This window comes from Camelus dromedarius, unplaced genomic scaffold, assembly GCF_036321535.1.
Source record: "Camelus dromedarius isolate mCamDro1 unplaced genomic scaffold, mCamDro1.pat HAP1_SCAFFOLD_114, whole genome shotgun sequence".
NCBI classification, from domain to species: domain Eukaryota; kingdom Metazoa; phylum Chordata; class Mammalia; order Artiodactyla; family Camelidae; genus Camelus; species Camelus dromedarius.
In genome coordinates, this window is record NW_026989787.1 from 7,539,209 (window position 1) to 7,557,544 (window position 18,336).

General features: G+C 42.2%; 1 protein-coding gene; it reads right to left on the reverse strand.

The window, feature by feature from the left end:
- The window catches only part of LOC135320668 (putative N-acetylated-alpha-linked acidic dipeptidase), a 498,181-nt gene that overhangs the window by 325,979 nt on the left and 153,866 nt on the right, over nucleotides 1-18,336 (reverse strand).

The window sequence follows — 18,336 nt, forward strand, 5'->3', positions numbered from 1 at the left end:
AGGACCCATGCTAAGGCTGGATGGGTAATAATCTGGTTCTAGTACAGGAGAAAGGAACGTAGGTCAGGTGGGAAGGAGAATGACTGGATTTAAATTTTGTTTCTTGAGTAAGCTAAATATATAACATCATGTCAAGTTTCTTTGTTGTTTATATTCCATGTGCTGTCACCGAATATCTACTGAATTGTGGGGACAAAAAAGCCTGGGTTTTAGAATTGACCCTGCCCTTAACCAGCCAGAGTCCAGGTTCCTCTGGGGGTCCAAGGAGGGGGCTGCACCATCAGGTGTCCCTCCACTGTAGCAGTTTGGGCACTTGGGTGGCCTAGTTTTTTGGCTTTTGAAGACTGGCCCGCTTGTAGGACATTAAGCATCTGCAAGGCTCTCACCAGGTACCCACGGTGGTCCCAGGACTGTAACATCGAAGCGTTCCTTTCCACCCACCATTGCAAATGACCCTCAAGGGGTTAGTATTAATACTGGGTGAGAATTATGAAAAAGTATATGGTGCCTCCATCCCTCCTGGCAAGTGAGGGCCCCTTATTTACAAATGACCACGAAGTGTTAGCACCACATTTTAACAACAGAACATGTGAAAACGTGGTGACAGTGATGCTCACCTGTTTGCTTCTGCTTCCCAGTGCAACTTCAGCCTCCATCAGAGGACCTCAGCTGCCCCAGCAAACCGGGCCTTCTGTACAGGGAATGGGCTCCTCCTCAAAGCATAGACAAGAAGCAGCCCTTAGATCTCATCAGGTGAGCTGTTGTAGAGAGCACTCCAGTGGGAAGGGCTCAGGGTTGCCCTCATGGCATCTGAGTGTGACAGTCCTCCAAGAGTGTTACCAACCAGGAAGCTCACAGGAGCTCTGAGCTTTATTGCCCCAAGTCTTTTCTGGAGGCTTTATTACAAAGACATGATTTATTGGGTCACTACCAACATGGCTAACCCAAACCCTAACTGTAACTCAAACCTTTCCTTAGCCCTAACCATTGAGCCCATTCCTCTCCTGGTGGTCACTCATTTGTCACAAAGCTCAAAGCACCACTCCTCTAATTACATGGTTGGTGTCTCTGGCTGGCCAATCCCAATCCTGAGTCATCTCATGAACACAAGCCATCCAAGGGTCCACCATGAATAGAAAAGAAACTCCTATCTTGGGAAATTTCAAGGCTTTAGGGGTTGCTATCCAGGAACTGGGACCAAAGACCTACCAAATTCTTCATTAAACAGGAGTAAATGTTAGATTTCACTTAAATTATAAAATAAGAGATGGAGGACAGAGAAGATGGCGGAGTACAGGGACGCTCGTGGCTCACCCTCTCCCACACATACAACAAGACCTACATCTATGGACCCACTCAGCCAACCAGAGAACCTGCGGAACTCCGACAGAACATTGCCCTCTTCAAAAGATAAAGACGCCAAAAATCTGGTAGGAGAAAAGGAAAAAAAGAAAGAACAAAAGGCAAAGCAGCGTGGGACGGGTCCTGTGGGGAGGGAAAGGCAAAGGAGGACTGGCGCTCGCTCGCTGGGTCTCCCCTCTCCAACTGAGGGGCCAGCTGGATGGAGGGGGAGCCTCCGAGGCTCTGATCTGTACAGAGCAGCCCTTGACTGACAGAACTAAGTTAAACGGGCACAGAGCGTCCCCTCGACACCCAGCCAGAGACGGGCCGGCAGCGGCGGGCAGGGCCAGGCTGCACAAGCCGGGCGGAGGACGGGGGCGGCTGCACGGAGGCAGCCCCAGTGGAACGCAAGGGGCTGCATGCCATGGCTGTGGGTGCACAGGGCAGAACAACCTGGGCCCTCCATAAAACAGCAAGGTTGATGTGCTCTCGGGGGAAGGGTGCATACCCCCATCTCTGAAAACCTTTGGAAAGTTTTCGGGGGAAGAGAGGCGGAGCTCAGGCACAGCCGCCATATCGCCATATCCTCTGGCGCTTAGCACCCAGGCGGGGGCGGGGGCAAAACCTGCATCCGCACTGAAGGTCTTAGCAGCCTCAAAGGCCAGACTGAGACTGGCCTACATAAAGCCCGGGGCAGATAGGATACTTTCATCCTGGTCCCTCAGAGAACTTGCTCCACAAAGACAAACAAGGAGCTGGGTTCTGGCTCGGAGCAGGGACAGGGCTGTTCCTCGGTCCTCCCCGAGCCCACCTGCGAAGCGCCGACCAGGGCCGAGCGCGCAGCCGCACAGAGCAGCGGAGCTACCAGCGGAGGCGCAGGTAGAGTGAGAGCGGCCCCATGCCTTTCGGGCAGGAACACAGCCCCTGACCGAGGTCCTGAGAGTGGGCACGACCCACCCTCCTACCCGGCCAGTCTGCAACATCTGACTGCGGCATCCAGAGTGGCAGCGACCCGCCCGCCCACAGCAGAGAGCTGCACCTGACCCAGTGTTAGGAGGAGGCGTGATCTGCTTGCCGACAGGTGCTGGGAGAAGCAGAGAAGAGGGCGCCAATGGAGGGCCTCTGAAAACAGAAAGCTGAGCTTCCAAAACAGGACGAAGACAGAAAGACTTCATATTAAAAGCACACAGACTCCAGGAGAACACTGACAACCCCCCTTTTTTTCTTCTTTTTTTAAATCTGTTTTTACCTGTTCTATTTTCTATTACTCTCTTAATTTTTACCTCTTAATACATTTCTATTTCTCTTGGGTTTTGATGTCCTGTTATTGATTAGACAGAGGTTTCAAATACATCTATTCATCTCCCCCCTTTTTTTTAAGGTTTTAAAAGGACGTCTCCACCCGATTAATACTCTGCTTAAACTCGCTCTTCTATTATTCATTATACAATGTTTTCAAACCCTCTTTCTCCCTTCTTTTAAAATTCTTTCTCTCTCTCTCTTATTTTTTTTTCTTTTTTTCCTAAGATCTATTCCTAAATAGGCATTAGATAGATTAAACCTTAAGGACCATAATAGACAACTGATACTCCATAAACCACAGTGCCAGAGAGGTATGAGCAAGATGAAGCAGAGAAACGTTTCCCAATTAAATGAACAAGAGAAATCCCCTGAAAGAAAGATCAATGAAATAGACATCGATAGCCTACTAGATCAAAATTCAAAAAAGGAGTGATCAAATTGCTGAAGGAATTAAAAGAGATAGTGTTTAGAGATATAAAATGTGTCAAAAATGAAATTGAAGCTATAAAGAAGAGCCAAGTAGAATGGGTAAACTCATTGACAGAGATGAAGAATGATCTAATAGCTGTGCAGAGTCAACTAGATAATGCAGAGGAATGAATTAGTGGTCTAGAAGACAGGGTGATAGAAAGCACCCATTCAGAAGAACTACAAGATAAGCAAATAAAATATACTGAAAATAGCATAAGGGACCTATGGGATAATATAAAGCATCCCAATCTTTGCATAATAGGGGTCCCAGAAGGGGAAGAAAGATCAAAGGGGATTGAAAAGGTTTTTGAAGAAATCATGACTGAAAACTTCCCAAACTTAAAGAAGGAATCAGATATCCAAGTACAGAAAGCTCAGAGGGTCCCAAACAGGAAGAACCCAAATAGACCCACACCAAGACATATCATAATCAAGATGGCCAGAGTCAAGGATAAAGAAAGGATTCTAAAGGCAGCAAGAGGAAAGCAAAGAGTAAGTTACATGGGAACCCCCATAAGGCTCTCAGCTGATTTCTCTACACAAACACTACAGGCCAGAAGGAAGTGGCAAGATATATTCAAAGCCCTGAATGAAAAAAAAAAAAAAGATGCAGCCTAGGATATTTTACCCAGCAAGGCTATCCTTTAGGATAGAAGGAGAAATAAATAGTTTCACAGACAAAAAACTGCAGGAGTTTAGCAACATTAAACCCATGCTAAAAGAAATATTGAAAGGGCTATTCTAAATAGAAAAGCAGCAGGATGCTGCAGAAAAGAGAAACTCACAACTGGAAAGGTGATAACTCATGAATTACAAATAAAGTAAACAAGAAATTATAAAAGAAGACATACAAATCACTGAGAGTGGGAGAGGGAGGCAGGGAAATATAGAATATTTTTTTCTTTCTTTTTTAATTTTTTTTAACAGTAGGATGGGTTTGAGATCATGTTACTATCAGTTTAATAAATACAGTTATAGTAATGGGTTAATAGATTTACAAAAAAGGTAACCACAAGCCAAAAATTTACAAGGGAGTCACAAAAATTAAATAAAATCCATGATAATACAAAGGAAAATTACCAAACCACAAAAGGAAGAAGAAAGGAACAAAGAGGATATACCAATTCAACTGCAAAGATAAGTTCAAAATGGCAATAAACACACATCTATCAATAATTACTATAAATGTTAATGGACTAAATGCTCCAGTCAAAAGACATAAAGAGGCAGACTGGATAATAAAGCAAGAAACTTCAATATGCTGCATACAAGAGACCCACTTTAGGGAGAAGGACACATATAGATTGAGAGTGAAAGGAAGGAAAAGATATTCCATGCAAATGGAAAAGCCATAAAAGCAGGTGTTGCAGTACTGATTTCAGACAAAATAGACTTTAAAACAAAGGCCATAAAGATAAAGAAGGACATTTTATAATGATTAAAGGAATGATACAAGATGAGGATATTACACTTGTTAATATATATGCACACAATATAGGAGCACCTAAGTACATACAAGAACTACTAACAGAGATAAAGGGGGATATTGATGGGAATACAATCATAGTTGGAGATTTTAACACTGCATTAACATCACTAGACAGATCTTCCAGAAAGAAAATAAACAAGGCAACAGAGAAATTAAATACTACAATAGAAAAACTAGATTTGGTGGATAATTTCAGAGCATTAGACCCCAACAAAATAGGATATACATTCTTTTCAAGTGCACATGGAACATTTTCCAGGATTCATCATGTACATGGGCACAAAAGAAACATCAACAATTTTAAGAAGATAGAAATTATCTCAAGCATCTTTACTGACCACAATGCCATGAAACTGGAAATCAACAACAGAGAAACAAAGGAGAAAAAAAGGAAAGCATGGAGATTAAACAATATGTTATTGAAAAAACAATGGATCAATGAGGAAATCAAAGCTGAAATTAAAAAATACCTTGAGACAAATGATAATGAAAGCACAACCACTCAAAACCTATGGGACACAGCAAAGGCAGTGCTAAGAGGGAAGTTTATAGCGATACAGGCCTTCCTCAAAAAGAAGAACAGTCTCAAATAAACAATTTAACCCACCACCTGAATGAATTAGAAAAAGAAGAACAAAAAGCCCCAAAAAGCAGCAGAAGGAAGGAAATAATATAGATCAGAGGGGAATTAAATACAATAGAGATGAACAAGACCATAGAAAAAATCAACCAAACCAAAAGCTGGTTTTTTGAAAAAGTAAATAAAATCAACAAACCTCTGGCCAAACTCACAAAGAAGAAAAAAGAGAGAGCACAAATTAGCAAAATAAGAAAGGAAAATGGAGAAATTACAACAAACAAAATAGAATTACAGAATATCAAACAAGAATATTATGAAAAACTATATGGAACCAAACTGGATAACCTAGAGGAGATGGACAAGTTTCTGGAAACATACTGTCCACCAAAACTGAATCAAGAAGAATCTGAACACTTGAACAATCCGATCACTAGAAAGGAAATAGAAATAGCAATTAAAAACCTCCCTACAAATAAAAGTCCAGGACCGGACGGCTTCACCGGGGAATTCTACCAAACATACAAAGAAGAACTCATACCAGTCCTTCTCAAACTCTTCCAGACGATTGAAAAGGAGGGAATACTCCCAAACTCATTCTATGAAGCCACCATCACATTGATACCAAAACCAGGCAAAGACACTACAAAAAAAAGAGAATTATAGGCCAATATCACTGATGATGATGAACATAGACACCAAAATCCTCACCAAAATTCTAGCAAATAGAATCCAACAACACATAAAAAAGATTATACATCATGACCAAGTGGGGTTCATCCCAGGGACACAAGGCTGGTTCAACATATGCAAATCAATCAGTGTAATACATCACATCAACAAGAGAAAGGACAAAAACCACATGATCATCTCAATCGATGCAGAAAAAGCATTTGATAAAATTCAACACCCATTTATGATAAAAACTCTCGCCAAAGTGGGTATAGAGGGAACATATCTCAACATAATAAAAGCTATATATGACAAACCTACAGCCAGCATAGTACTCAACGGTGAAAAACTCAAAAGCTTCCCACTAAAATCTGGGACAAGGATGCCCACTATCACCACTCCTATACAACATAGTCCTGGAAGTCCTAGCCACAGCAGTCAGGCAAGAGAAAGAAATAAAAGGGATCCAAATTGGAAAAGAAGAGGTAAAAGTGTCATTATATGCTGATGACATGTTACTATATATAGAAAACCCTAAAAGGTCCACACAAAATCTACTAGAGCTGATTGAAGAATTCAGCAAGGTAGCAGCTTACAAAATTAACGTTCAAAAATCAGTTGCATTTCTTTACACTAACAATAAATCAACAGAAGAAGAATGTAAAGAAACAATCCCCTTTAAAATATCACCCAAAGTAATAAAATATCTGGGAATAAATCTATCCAAGGAGGTGAAAGAATTATACACAGAAAACTATAAAGCATTGATGAAGGAAATTAAAGAAGACTTTAAAAAATGGAAAGATATTTCATGCTCTTGGATTGGAAGTATCAATATTGTTAAAATGGTCAAACTGCCCAAGGTAATCTACAGATTTAATGCAATCCCTATCCAATAACCCAGGACATATTTCACAGAACTAGAACAAATCATAATAAAATTTATATGGAACCATCAAAGACCTAGAATTGCCAAAGCATTACTGAAGAGAAAGAAAGAGGCTGGAGGAATAACTCTCCCAGACTTCAGACAGTACTATAGAGCTACAGTCAAGACAGCATGGTATTGGTACCAAAACAGACATATAGCCCAGAAATGAACCCACAAACTTTTGGTCAACTCATCTTTGAGAAAGGAGGCAAGAATATACAATGGAATAAAGACAGTCTCTTCAGCAAATGGTGTTGGGAAAACTGGACAGCAGCATGTAAAACAATGAAGCTAGAACACTCCCTTACACAATACACAAAAATAAACTCAAAATGGATTAAAGACTTAAACATAAGACAAGATACAATAAACCTCCTAGAGGAAAACATAGGCAAAACATTATCTGACATGCATTTCAAAAATTTTCTCCTAGAAGAAATAAAAGTAAGAATAAACAAATGGGACCTAATGAAACTTACAAGCTTCTGCACAGCAAAGGAAACCAGAAGTAAAACAAGAAGAAAACCTACGGAATGGGAGAAAATTTTTGCAAGTGAAACCGACAAAGGCTTGATCTCCAGAATATACAAGCAGCTCATACGACTCAATAAGAAAAAAATAAACAACCCAATCCAAAAATGGGCAGAAGACCTAAACAAGCAATTCTCCAAGGAAGACATACAAATCATCAAAAAGCACATGAAAAATGCTCAATATCACTAATTATCAGAGAAATGCAAATCAAAACTACAATGAGGTATCACCTCACACCAGTCAGAATGGCCGTCATTCAAAAATCCACAAATGACAAATGCTGGAGAGGCTGTGGAGAAAGGGGAACCCTCCTACACTGCTGGTGGGAATGCAGTTTGGTGCAGCCACTATGGGAAACAGTGTGGAGATTCATCAAAAGACTAGGAATAGACTTACTATATGACCCAGGAATCCCACTCCTGGGCTTGTATCCAGAAGGAAATCTACTTCAGGATGACACCTGCACCCCAATGTTCATAGCAGCACTATTTACAATAGCCAAAACATGGAAACAGCCTAAATGTCCATCAAGAGGTGACTGGATAAAGAAGAGGTGGTATATTTATACAATGGAATACTACTCAGCCATAAAAACTGACAACATAATGCCATTTGCAGCAACATGGATGCTCCTGGAGAATGTCATTCTAAGTGAAGTAAGCCAGGAAGGGAAAGAAAAATACCATATGAGATCGCTCATATGTGGAATCTAAAAAACAAAAACAAAAACAAACAAACAAAAACAAAGCGTAAATAAAGGACAGAAATAGACTCAGAGACAGAGAATACAGACTTGTGGTTAACGGGGGGTGTAGGGTGGGAAGGGATAGCCTGGGATTTCAAAATTGTAGAATAGATAAACAAGATTACACTGTATAGCACAGGGAAATATACACAAAATGTTATGATAACTCACAGAGAAAAAAATGTGACAATGAGTGTGTATATGTCGATGAATGACCGAAAAATTGTGCTGAACACTGGAATTTGACACATTGTAAAATGATTATAAATCAATAAAAAAAGCTAAAAAAAAAAAAGAAAAAGATAAATGCCATGAGTGTTGACAGGGGTTACATTGTATCTGTAGATTCCTTTGGGTAGATGGCCATTTTGATAATGTTGTTGCTTCCAACCCAAGAGCATAAGATATATTTGCATTTCTTTGTATCATCCTCAATTTCCTTCATCAGTGTTTTACAGTTTTCAGAATACACGTAACCTCCTTGGTTAAGTTTATTTCTAGGTATTTTGTTGGTTTTGATGCAATGGAAATGTTTATGCCAGTTCTAAAATTCTGGGTTTTGAAGTTAAAAATGAATGAAGGCCAAAAAAGGAAAAATACACTTCTCTCTTATGGGTGAATTGTATTCCATTACCTACATATGGTGAATCTCCTTTATCCATTCATCTGTTGATATGTACTTGGGATGCTTTCATGTCTTGGCAATTGTAAATAGTGTTGCTGTTAATAGTGGGATGCGTGTATCTTTTTGAATTTTTATTGTGTTTGGTTTTATTCCTTTAATAAATACATAAGTTTAAAAAGCTAAAGCTCTAAACAGTCTTAGAGACAATGAACAGTACATACATGTAAGTTTAAAAAATATGTGCAGTAAAGACAGCTGAAAGACTCATGAGGGATTTCCTTTTCTGTGACACTTTCCTTTTTCCTTGCTGCCTTTAGAATTCTATCATTGTCTTTAAATTTTGCTTTTTGAATGATGGTATGTCTTGATGTGAGTCTGTCTCAGCTGATCCTGTTTGAGACTCTCTGATTCCTATGCCTTGATACTCGCTTCTTTCTTCAGATTAGGGAAGTTTTCAGCCTTAATTTTATCCAATGTTTTCTCAGCCTTTTTCTCTCTCCCTGCAGGGACTCCTGTAATGTGAGTGTTACTATGCTTGCTGCTGTCTCGGAAGTGCTTTAAACTCATGTAGCAGGCCTTTTCTTCTTGCTTTTTTGATTGGGTGTTTTTCATTCTGTCTTCCGGATTGCTAATGGATCATCTGCATTGCCTAATCTTCTGTACAACTTGCAGTTCTGCTCTGATTGGTCTTTTTTATATTTTCTAGTTCTTTTGACAGTTCTCCCGGTGCTCATCTCTTCTTTTTCCCAGTTCAGTTATCATTCTTGTTGCTATTGCTTTGACCTCTTTGTCAGGTAAAGTATTTGTTTCTTTTCATTATGGTTATTTTGTTATTCTTTCATTTAAAATGTGTTCTTGTGTCTTCTCATTTTAACTTTCTGTATTTCTGTGAAATTAGGTGAAACAGTTGCCTGCCCCAGAATGAAAGGTGTCCTTGTGTGAGAGCATTCCTGTGCAGTCTTCTGTGCCCAGTGGGTTTGTTGGGAACAGCTGGACCTGAAGTGATCCTGGGCTGCCCTCTTCCCCCGGGACGTGCTGGCAGCCGCTGCAATGGGGGCGGCAGGGCTGGAGTCAGAGGGGCTGGAGCCAGTTCCAGGTTGAAGCAGAGGCTTCTCCTCTGCTCAGTGACTGTTCCAGCCCTATCAGGGTTGGCACGGGGTCCTGTGGGGCTGGAGCAGGATCTCTGTGGGAGTGGGGTTCTCCTGGGTGTGGTGGCAGTCTCTGGTTTGGGATGTGGCTGAGGCCTGAGGGCTTGCAGCAGCACTTCTGTACTGGTTTTACTTTTTCCCCAGTGTGCACACCTTGGCTAGAGGGTGGATTGGGGCCAGAGAAATTGGGGCTGCACCACTGAGCTGGCCCCACCCCGTCAGGCGTGCACAGGAAAGTGAGTTCTGGTGATGGCAGGCCCTGCCCTGGTGCTGGTGCTGTTCCCTGCAGAGTGTGTGCGGGGACACTAGCTGGCCGTGACTGCCGGCCGTCTTTTCAGAGACAGGGCCACACCCACTCCAGCGCCACTTTCTCCCACGGTGTGCACTCTCACTGGCATTGGAGGCCTCCATCTGAGTGGGGAGCAGCACCAGAAAACGGAGGGAGGGAGCAGGAGCCTGGGGGAGTCCGGGGGTCCCCCTGAGCCACCCCTGCCAGCCGGCCAGAGCCCCAGGCAGTGTTCAGCCTGCTGTGTCCCTGCCGTGACGGGGAGTCAGCGGGCCTCTGCACAGGCTGTTCAAGAGCAGTGGCTCCGCATCTTACAGCGCCCCAGCAAGCTCGCTGGTTTTCACTCCAGCTGAGGGGACTGCTCGTCCTGGTTCTGAACCCCGTGCCTGGGTGCCTGACACGTGCTTCAGACCAGGACATAAGGCGTGGGTTGTTGTCAGGGCTGGAGCACCTCTGTGACATCATGCTGTCTGAGCATCGATGCCCACAGTTCCTACTGTCTGTGGCTGGTGGGGAGCCCTGCGGGAGTGGCTGTACATCTGTCTGGCACAGACAGATGGGGCTCGTTATGATCATTCTTTGTAAAGATAGTATAAGGACAGGATATGCCATCTGGTTTTCCAAGGGATTGAATATTATAATGTGTGATGTGCCCCAGCTGCCTCGTGTGAGCAGCATGACTGCAGGTGCTCTGGGTCCAGGAATGCAAACTCCAGTTAAGCCCTTGGGAACCAAAGGAGCAGGTCCTAAAGGAGTCTGCTTACTCTAAATGCTCTTACTCATGCCAGTCATAGGGAAACACCAGATTAAGAAATGGATGCTGCCTGAGTTTAGTGTTGAATTATTATAAAATGTAAGGAACCTACAAGATTCTGGGTAAAAATTAATGCAGTGACAAGTGAAAATGATCCAAGGAGTACATACAGTAAGAAACAGAGTCCTGAATTTAATCATCTTGTCTGATTTTCTCAGTGGGTAGTAAATAATTAGGGTTTTGACTAATTTTGTTTTGATTAAACTATAGAATGTGGTCAGTTGTGAAGTGTGAAAGTCTAAGGATGTTTGTAGTAAGGGTACTTGTGATGACACAGTTTTGGGGGTTAATGATTGCTGGGATGGATGAAATCGGCTGGCTGTGTATGCTGGTGGAAGAAGAGACATTGTTGATGCAAGTGGAGGCAGTAACAGAAAGGAGGCTAGTGAAAAGTGGAGGCTGTGTCAGTTGATTCAGGAGCAATAAGCTGATAAGGCTGGTTACTAGGCCATAAGGTTTAGTGTTAATTCAGAGGATATAATTTTGGTAATCGTGTTAATTGTATTACTATAATGTTTGGAATAATGAGTTTTAGCCTTGAAGAAGGTTAAGATTTTGGACACAATCAGTACCGCAGGCGCTGGATCCCACAGCTGTTAGTGACGGTCCCGGTGCGGCCACACAGGCGGGGAGCACTGATGGCAGGAGTTATGCCAGCTCACGTAGAATGGGTGCTGAGCGTGGTGACAGCGGCTGTAATGAAAAATGATGATATTGTGCCATCTAAGCATAGTAATTGGGGATGTTAAGTGTGATTTATATATTAGTATCCATATAGGGTACTGTAAATGCAAAAAGGATAGTAAAATAGACTAATGCCATTTGATAATTATGAAGTTAATTACAGTGTTATTAGTCAAAATGTTTTTGTTTAAAGTAATTATCATACATTCATTCTAATCCTTTTAAATTCATTCATAGGCTAACTTTATGGCTACTAGTAATGTGATTACAGTTTGTGCCATGAAGAGTTTAGTTTTTAGGTTACTCTTCTGAAATGCTCAGGGTAGGGGTAGGAGGAGGGCAACTTCTAGGTCAAATATAGGAAAGTAGTGATGACTGAGAGTAAGTAAATGGAGAAGGTGGGCGTGCTGGCCCTATAGAGTCACATCCATACGTGTGTGGGCTTGATTTTTCTGGACACTGACTAGAGGAGGTCAGAGTGCAGTCAGGACAAGCTGTGAGTCTGGTAGTGTAGTGGTGAGTGATGTCGGTATAAGCTTTATTGTTTCTCCAGTTACAGGAAAAGCTGTAGACTGGAAGTCATTTGTTCTATTTAATACTAAAAGAATAAAATGCTCATCAATAGATAGAGATCTGTAGGAACAATCAAACTATCTACAAAATGCACTATCAGGCCACTGACTGAAATCCAAAATAATGAGAAGTATAGGGAAATTTTAGTTGGGACAGGAAGCACAGAACGAGAAAAGTAGAGCCAATAATTTTGTGTAGTCAGTGGAAACTTTTAACCATGAAAACTACTGAGCCAAAAACTCCATCTGAAATTGAATTTTATATTCTTCTGACACTTGCAATAATATAAGTTCTTAGAGGAACTGTAATGAATCAAACTTGAAGAATTGTTTATGACTTCTTTCTGTTAGATGATGGTGAGCGCAAGTGAGGGGAACTTCAGAGGCTCATAGAACTGAAGTATTAAGAAGTTATTATGGGAACTGTGTGTGTGGTCAGTGTGTTGTTAGGTGATGTGAGCACATATCTTTATCTTTTTTCTGATCAGAAGGTAGATGGTCATTTTAGCATCTATGTACATTTGCCTGTGTGTGTGTGTGTGTGTGTGTGTGTGTGGTGAGAGTTTGGTCGTGGGGAGAAGCACTGTGAACTTACCCACCCTGTACTGAGAGCTGTAGGACATCCTTCCCTGCTAAAAATGACCCTGCTCTTGTCACCACATCCCCACCCATGACAGCACTTCTTTGTAATGAATGTACATAATGTCCTGTTTGTCATGGACCAATGCAATGCATCCATTTATAGTTCATAAAGTTATTTATAATTTAAATTAAAAGTACTTATATGTATGATGGATTTTATGTTGTTACTCTTATTTACCTTGGTGCCCGAATTAATGGTAATAGAAGACCCATTTCCTGAGACAAAGTTGACTTGTCGTTAAGAGTCAGGATCCCTAATGAACACATCCTCACCGTTTGTCCTGACTGATGCATGACTTAATGTCATTGCAAGAGGAATTTCCCAAGGAAAAGCCAACGGTCTTCCTCAGAACCTCCGGGAGCAGGTCACAGGATGGGCTCCAGGTGGAATCGCTTTCCAAGGTAGATCTTAGTTCAGGGTAAAGTTACAGCACTCACCGCCCCAAGACACTTAGGTGATTCACACCCCCTCTGTCTTCTCATCCATAAAATGGGTTATTGAGAATGTTGTGTATTTGGAACACTGCACTTTGAATTTGGTCAGTTGGCACAGTTTATTGCTTAGTGTGAGACCTCAATACCTTTGACCTGATGCTAATTGGTGATTTACAGGGTGTCCCGATTCCTGAGGGTTGGAAGGAATTCTGATTGACAGTAGGAGGAGACCCAGGATCCCTGAAGCCTGCTCACCCTGGATGGGACTCAGTCCCTCCAGGCCAGGGGATCCTGGAGCCAGCACAGCGCCTGAAGCCCGGCTGTGGGAGCAGGAAGGCCCAGCAGTGTGGTTGGAAACGCAGCCCCACTGGGCCTGTGAGCAGTCGGGGTCAACTCCCCACAGGGCAGGAGGGTCTCTCTGACTCCTGAGACTGGCAGGCCCCATGTGCTCAGTATTTCTTGATTGAGTGAACACAACCACCGCCCATATCTAGACACCAAGTCTTCCCACCACCCCAAAAGGTTTTCTCAGGCCCCCTCACAGCCAGTACTGCCCCAAAGCACAACTTTGCTTCTGTCCCACCCAGGTAGTTCCTGCCTCCTTGAACCTGGGTGTAAGTGAATCACCCAAGGGCAGTGTAGGGGGTGTGACAATATATAATTATTTTTTATAATTTTATATATTTTTGGCAAAAACCATAGGGCTTATTTTTATGCATGTGACATACGTTCTTAAAATTAATGTGTCACCTACAAGTGTACTACAGATAAGGACAGCCACATGGGTGTGGCGATGTGATTAAGATGGTGTGCTGTTAAGATCTCCGTCTTGTGGACGTTCTCTCTGCATTTTGTGTGCAGTGCTGAGCGAAGGGGAGAGAGGACCTCCCACCTTGCCTGTATATTTGATTCCTCCTGGTTCTGTCATTGTCTACCTAATATGTTTTTCAGCCACTGCCCAAGGGAAATCCTGGGAATTTGGAAAAGGAGGAGGGAGCACCCAAGAAGTAGGGGGCAGGGGACATCAGTTGGGCAGGACCAGAAAGCATAAGGTCAGAAAAGTTTGCAGAGAGGACCCAGGGTTAGATGGCAGTTGGTGGTGGGGGATCAGTTAGGCGGGGCACATTTTAAAAGTGACGTCACCCAGAATGTCCACTGTGAGGTCACAGGGGCAAAGGCAGGTGATTGGTCGAGAGAGGACATAAAGCATGGGGCGTTGCTAAGGCAGTGTTCAGACATGAGTAGGCTTGGAGGGAGGCGTCTGGTCCCCTCCAGCTGCTCCTGAGAGTCCGCTTGCCTGCTGTTTGTTTTCCTGACCTGCTGACCTCCTGACCTGACTGAACCCTCCTTCCTCCCCTCAAGAGCTTGATTGGCCCTCATCCTTTCTGTGACCCCCTTCTCCTCCCAAGTGCCCAACACCTCTTCCTGTCACACTCCCTCCCCACCCCATCCCCCACCCCTCCCCTCCCCTCCCCTCCCCAACCCTCCCCTCCCCTCCCCTGTCCCCTCCCCACCTGAGAGGACCAGGACATGTAGGTGATGGGGATGTTCTGGTCCCACGTGCTGGGGTGTACTGGATATGAATATACAACTGTGAGTAAACATCGGGCATCAGGTGTCCTCCTTTTTCCTGGGCTCTTTCACACTGTGGTTAAATAGATACTTTCTCATAGGGTCCTTGATGGGAATGCATCATTGGTGAAGCCCGAGGCTCTCAGGACAGGTTTCTTGACCAGCCTAGAGTGGCTCTGGCCACCGGCGTCCTCAAGATCTGAGTCCTATCAGGACCTCTTGGACCAAACAGCAGGTTGACAGGATGAAACCTGAATTAGTTACTTTATTGCATCAAAGAAGGAAGTGTGAACATCCTAAAAGCCATTGAGTTGTATGCCTAAAATGGGGGAGTGGGTGAATTATATCTCAGTAAAGCAGTTTTTTAAAAAGCGAGAAACTCCTATTTAGTAGAAGTCATAGTGAGACTGGCTCCCGGAAAGCTTGTCAGGATCCTGCTTCAAGTTGTGCGTGTTCCGGTTCTGTCCCTGTGTGGTGTGCTCTCCTGTGTGTGCACCCTTCCTGGTGGTGACGTCTGGCAGTCCTGGGAGCAGTGGGGTCTCAGCACTGGGTTGGTGCTGGTCTGTTAAACAGGGAAATGTCATCTCTGCTCTGTGCTTTCTGGTTTGTTAACTTACAGCAACTTTGTTTTTTCTTTGAAGTGTATTCTTTTCAGAAATTTTAATGTAACAAAAATATTCAATAGCCCTATAAATTTTAAAATATTTTTATTGAAGTATAGTCAGTTTACCATGTTGTCCATTTCTCATGTACAACAGAATGCTTCAGTCATATAGGAAAATACATATATTCATTTTCATATTGTTTTTTTAACATAAATTACTACAAGATATTAAATAGAGTTCCCTGTGCTGTACAGTGTAAACTAGTTGTTGTCTACTTTATAGAGATTAGTATTCATGAATCTCAAACTTCCAATTTTTCCCTTCCCAATCCCTTTCCCTCTGGTAACCATAAGTTTGTTTTCTATGCTCTAAGTCTGTTTCTGTTTTGTAAATAAGTTTGTCTTTTTTTTTTTTGATTCCAAATATAAGTGATATCATATGGTATTTTTCTTTTCCTTTATGACTACTTCACTTAGAATGACATTCTCCAGGTCCATCCATTCCCTGTTGCTGCAAATGGCATCATTTTATCATTTTTATGGCTGAGTGGTAGTCTATTGTGTAAAATATACCACAGCTTTTTTTTTTACATTTTTATTGAGTTATAGTCATTTTACAATAGTGTGTCAAATTCTAGTGTAGAGCACAGTTTTTCAGTTATATATAAACATACATATTTTCATTGTCAGAATTTTTTTCTCTGTGAACTAGCATAAGATCTTGTATATATTTCCCTGTGATATACAGTATAATCTTGATTATCTATTCTGCATATGCCTGTCAGTATCTACAAATTTCAAACTCCCAATCTGTCCCTTCCCACCCCTCAGCCCCTTGGCAACCGCAAGTTTGTATTCTATGTCTGTGAGTCTGTTTCTGTTTTGTATTTATGCTCTTTTTTATTTATTTTTTTTGGATTCCACATGTGAGCAAACTCATATGGTATTTTTCTTTCTCTTTTTGGCTTACTTCACTTAGAATGACATTCTCTAGGGACATCCATGTTGCTGCAAATGGCATATTGGTTTTTTATGGCCAAATAGTATTTCATTGTATAAATATACCACCTCTTCTTTATCCAGTCATCTGTTGATGGACATTTAGGCTGTTTCCATGTCTTGGCTATTGTAAATAGTGCTGCTATGAATATTGGGGTGCAGGTGTATTTTTGAAGTAGGGTTCCTTCTGGACATATGCCCAGGAGTGGGATTATTAGGTCATATGGTAAGTCTATTCTTAGTCTTTTGAGGAATCTACAAACTTTTGCACAGTGGCTGCACCAACCTGCATTCCCACCAGCGGTGTAGAACAGTTCCCTTTTCTCCACAGCCTCTCCAACATTTGTCATTTATGGACTTTTGAATGATGGCCATTCTGACTTGTGTGAGGTGATACCTCATTGTAGTTTTGATTTGCAATTCTCTGATAATCAGTGATAATGAGCACTTTTTCATGTGCCTGTTAGCCATTTGTATGTCTTCACTGGACAATTGCTTGTTTAGGTCTTCTGCCCATTTTTGGATTGAGTTTTTTTTTTTTTTTCTTATTTAGTTGTATGATTTGTTTCTATATTCTGGCGATTAAGCCCTTGTCAGTTTCATGTTTTGCAAAAATTTTCTCCCATTCTGTAGCTTGTCTTTTTGTTTTGCTTATGGTTTCCATTGCTATGCAAAAGCTTCCAAGTTTAATTAGGTCCCATTTGTTTATTTTTGCTTTTATTTTTATTGGACTTCTAGCAAATTCTTAGTTATCCCTTTCCTTTTTATCTTGGAGGCTGCCCCCAGGGACTCTGTGTCCAGCTAGGTTGATGGGGGAGCCCTGAGAGCAGAGCTGATGTGAAAATCAGTGGCTGCAACCTCCTGTGATATTTACAATGAGGAAATGCTCAGGAGGGATGTGACCAGGAGGTGGACGAGTTGTCTTTTTTTTTATTGACGTGTCCTTGTGAAGAATGTTGATTTCCCCAAAGCAGAAAGTGTCGTTCATGTCTTTAGAATTGTCTAAATATAAAGAAAATTCAGATACATGCTGTGAAATTTTTACTGTGTCAGGATAAATCACCTCCACACCCTAAAAAAGAAAGACTGAGAACACCTCATGGATTTAAGTGGTGTGTTCTGATACGCTTCCACCAGATTCTTACGGACCTGGAAAAACTGAGTGTCAGGAACAATCTTTGCACTGAAGCAGAATCAATGCCACATGAACACTCCACCCAAAGAAGAGTCTGTTCTGTTTCTTTTGAGCCTACTAAGGAGGGTGTTTCTAGGTCATCTTTGTTGGGATTTTTTCCCTCAAAGGGAATGAGGCTGAGTTCTCACAGGTTAGTCAGCACTCTTTCCCTACCACATCTTTGAGCATTTGGATAAACTAACTTGTCCTTCTCCACCGTTGCTCATGGCCGCTGACAGAACCTGAGTCCATCGGCCCTGATGGATAGACTTTAGGTAGGAGGCAGCTGCTGACGTCAGCACTCAGACAGTTCCGTGTGTAACAAGCATGCCCATGGTGGAGGGGGTTTTACCAGTTAGCGACTAGATGGTGTTTGTTTTTGTGCCTTTTATCTGCATGTCTCTCCTTTGTGCTGAGATCCACTGCTCTCTCAGATGGCAGCTATGCAAAGACAGTGCATGTTTTCCACCAGCACACATTTTACTGACCCCAACTGTGAGAGCTGACAATGACAGTGTTACTGATTTCAGAGGCTGCTTTCTAGAGGGGTTTTATTTGCACAAGACTGAAACTTGGTGTCTAGATAAATTACAAATTACATTGTGCATTTATTCCCTCCTATAATACTTATAAATCTAGTTTTTACAAAACTATGTGTTTGGCTTTTGTTTTGGTGACTGAACATTCCAGAAATACAAATTAATTTTCTTGGTGGCTGT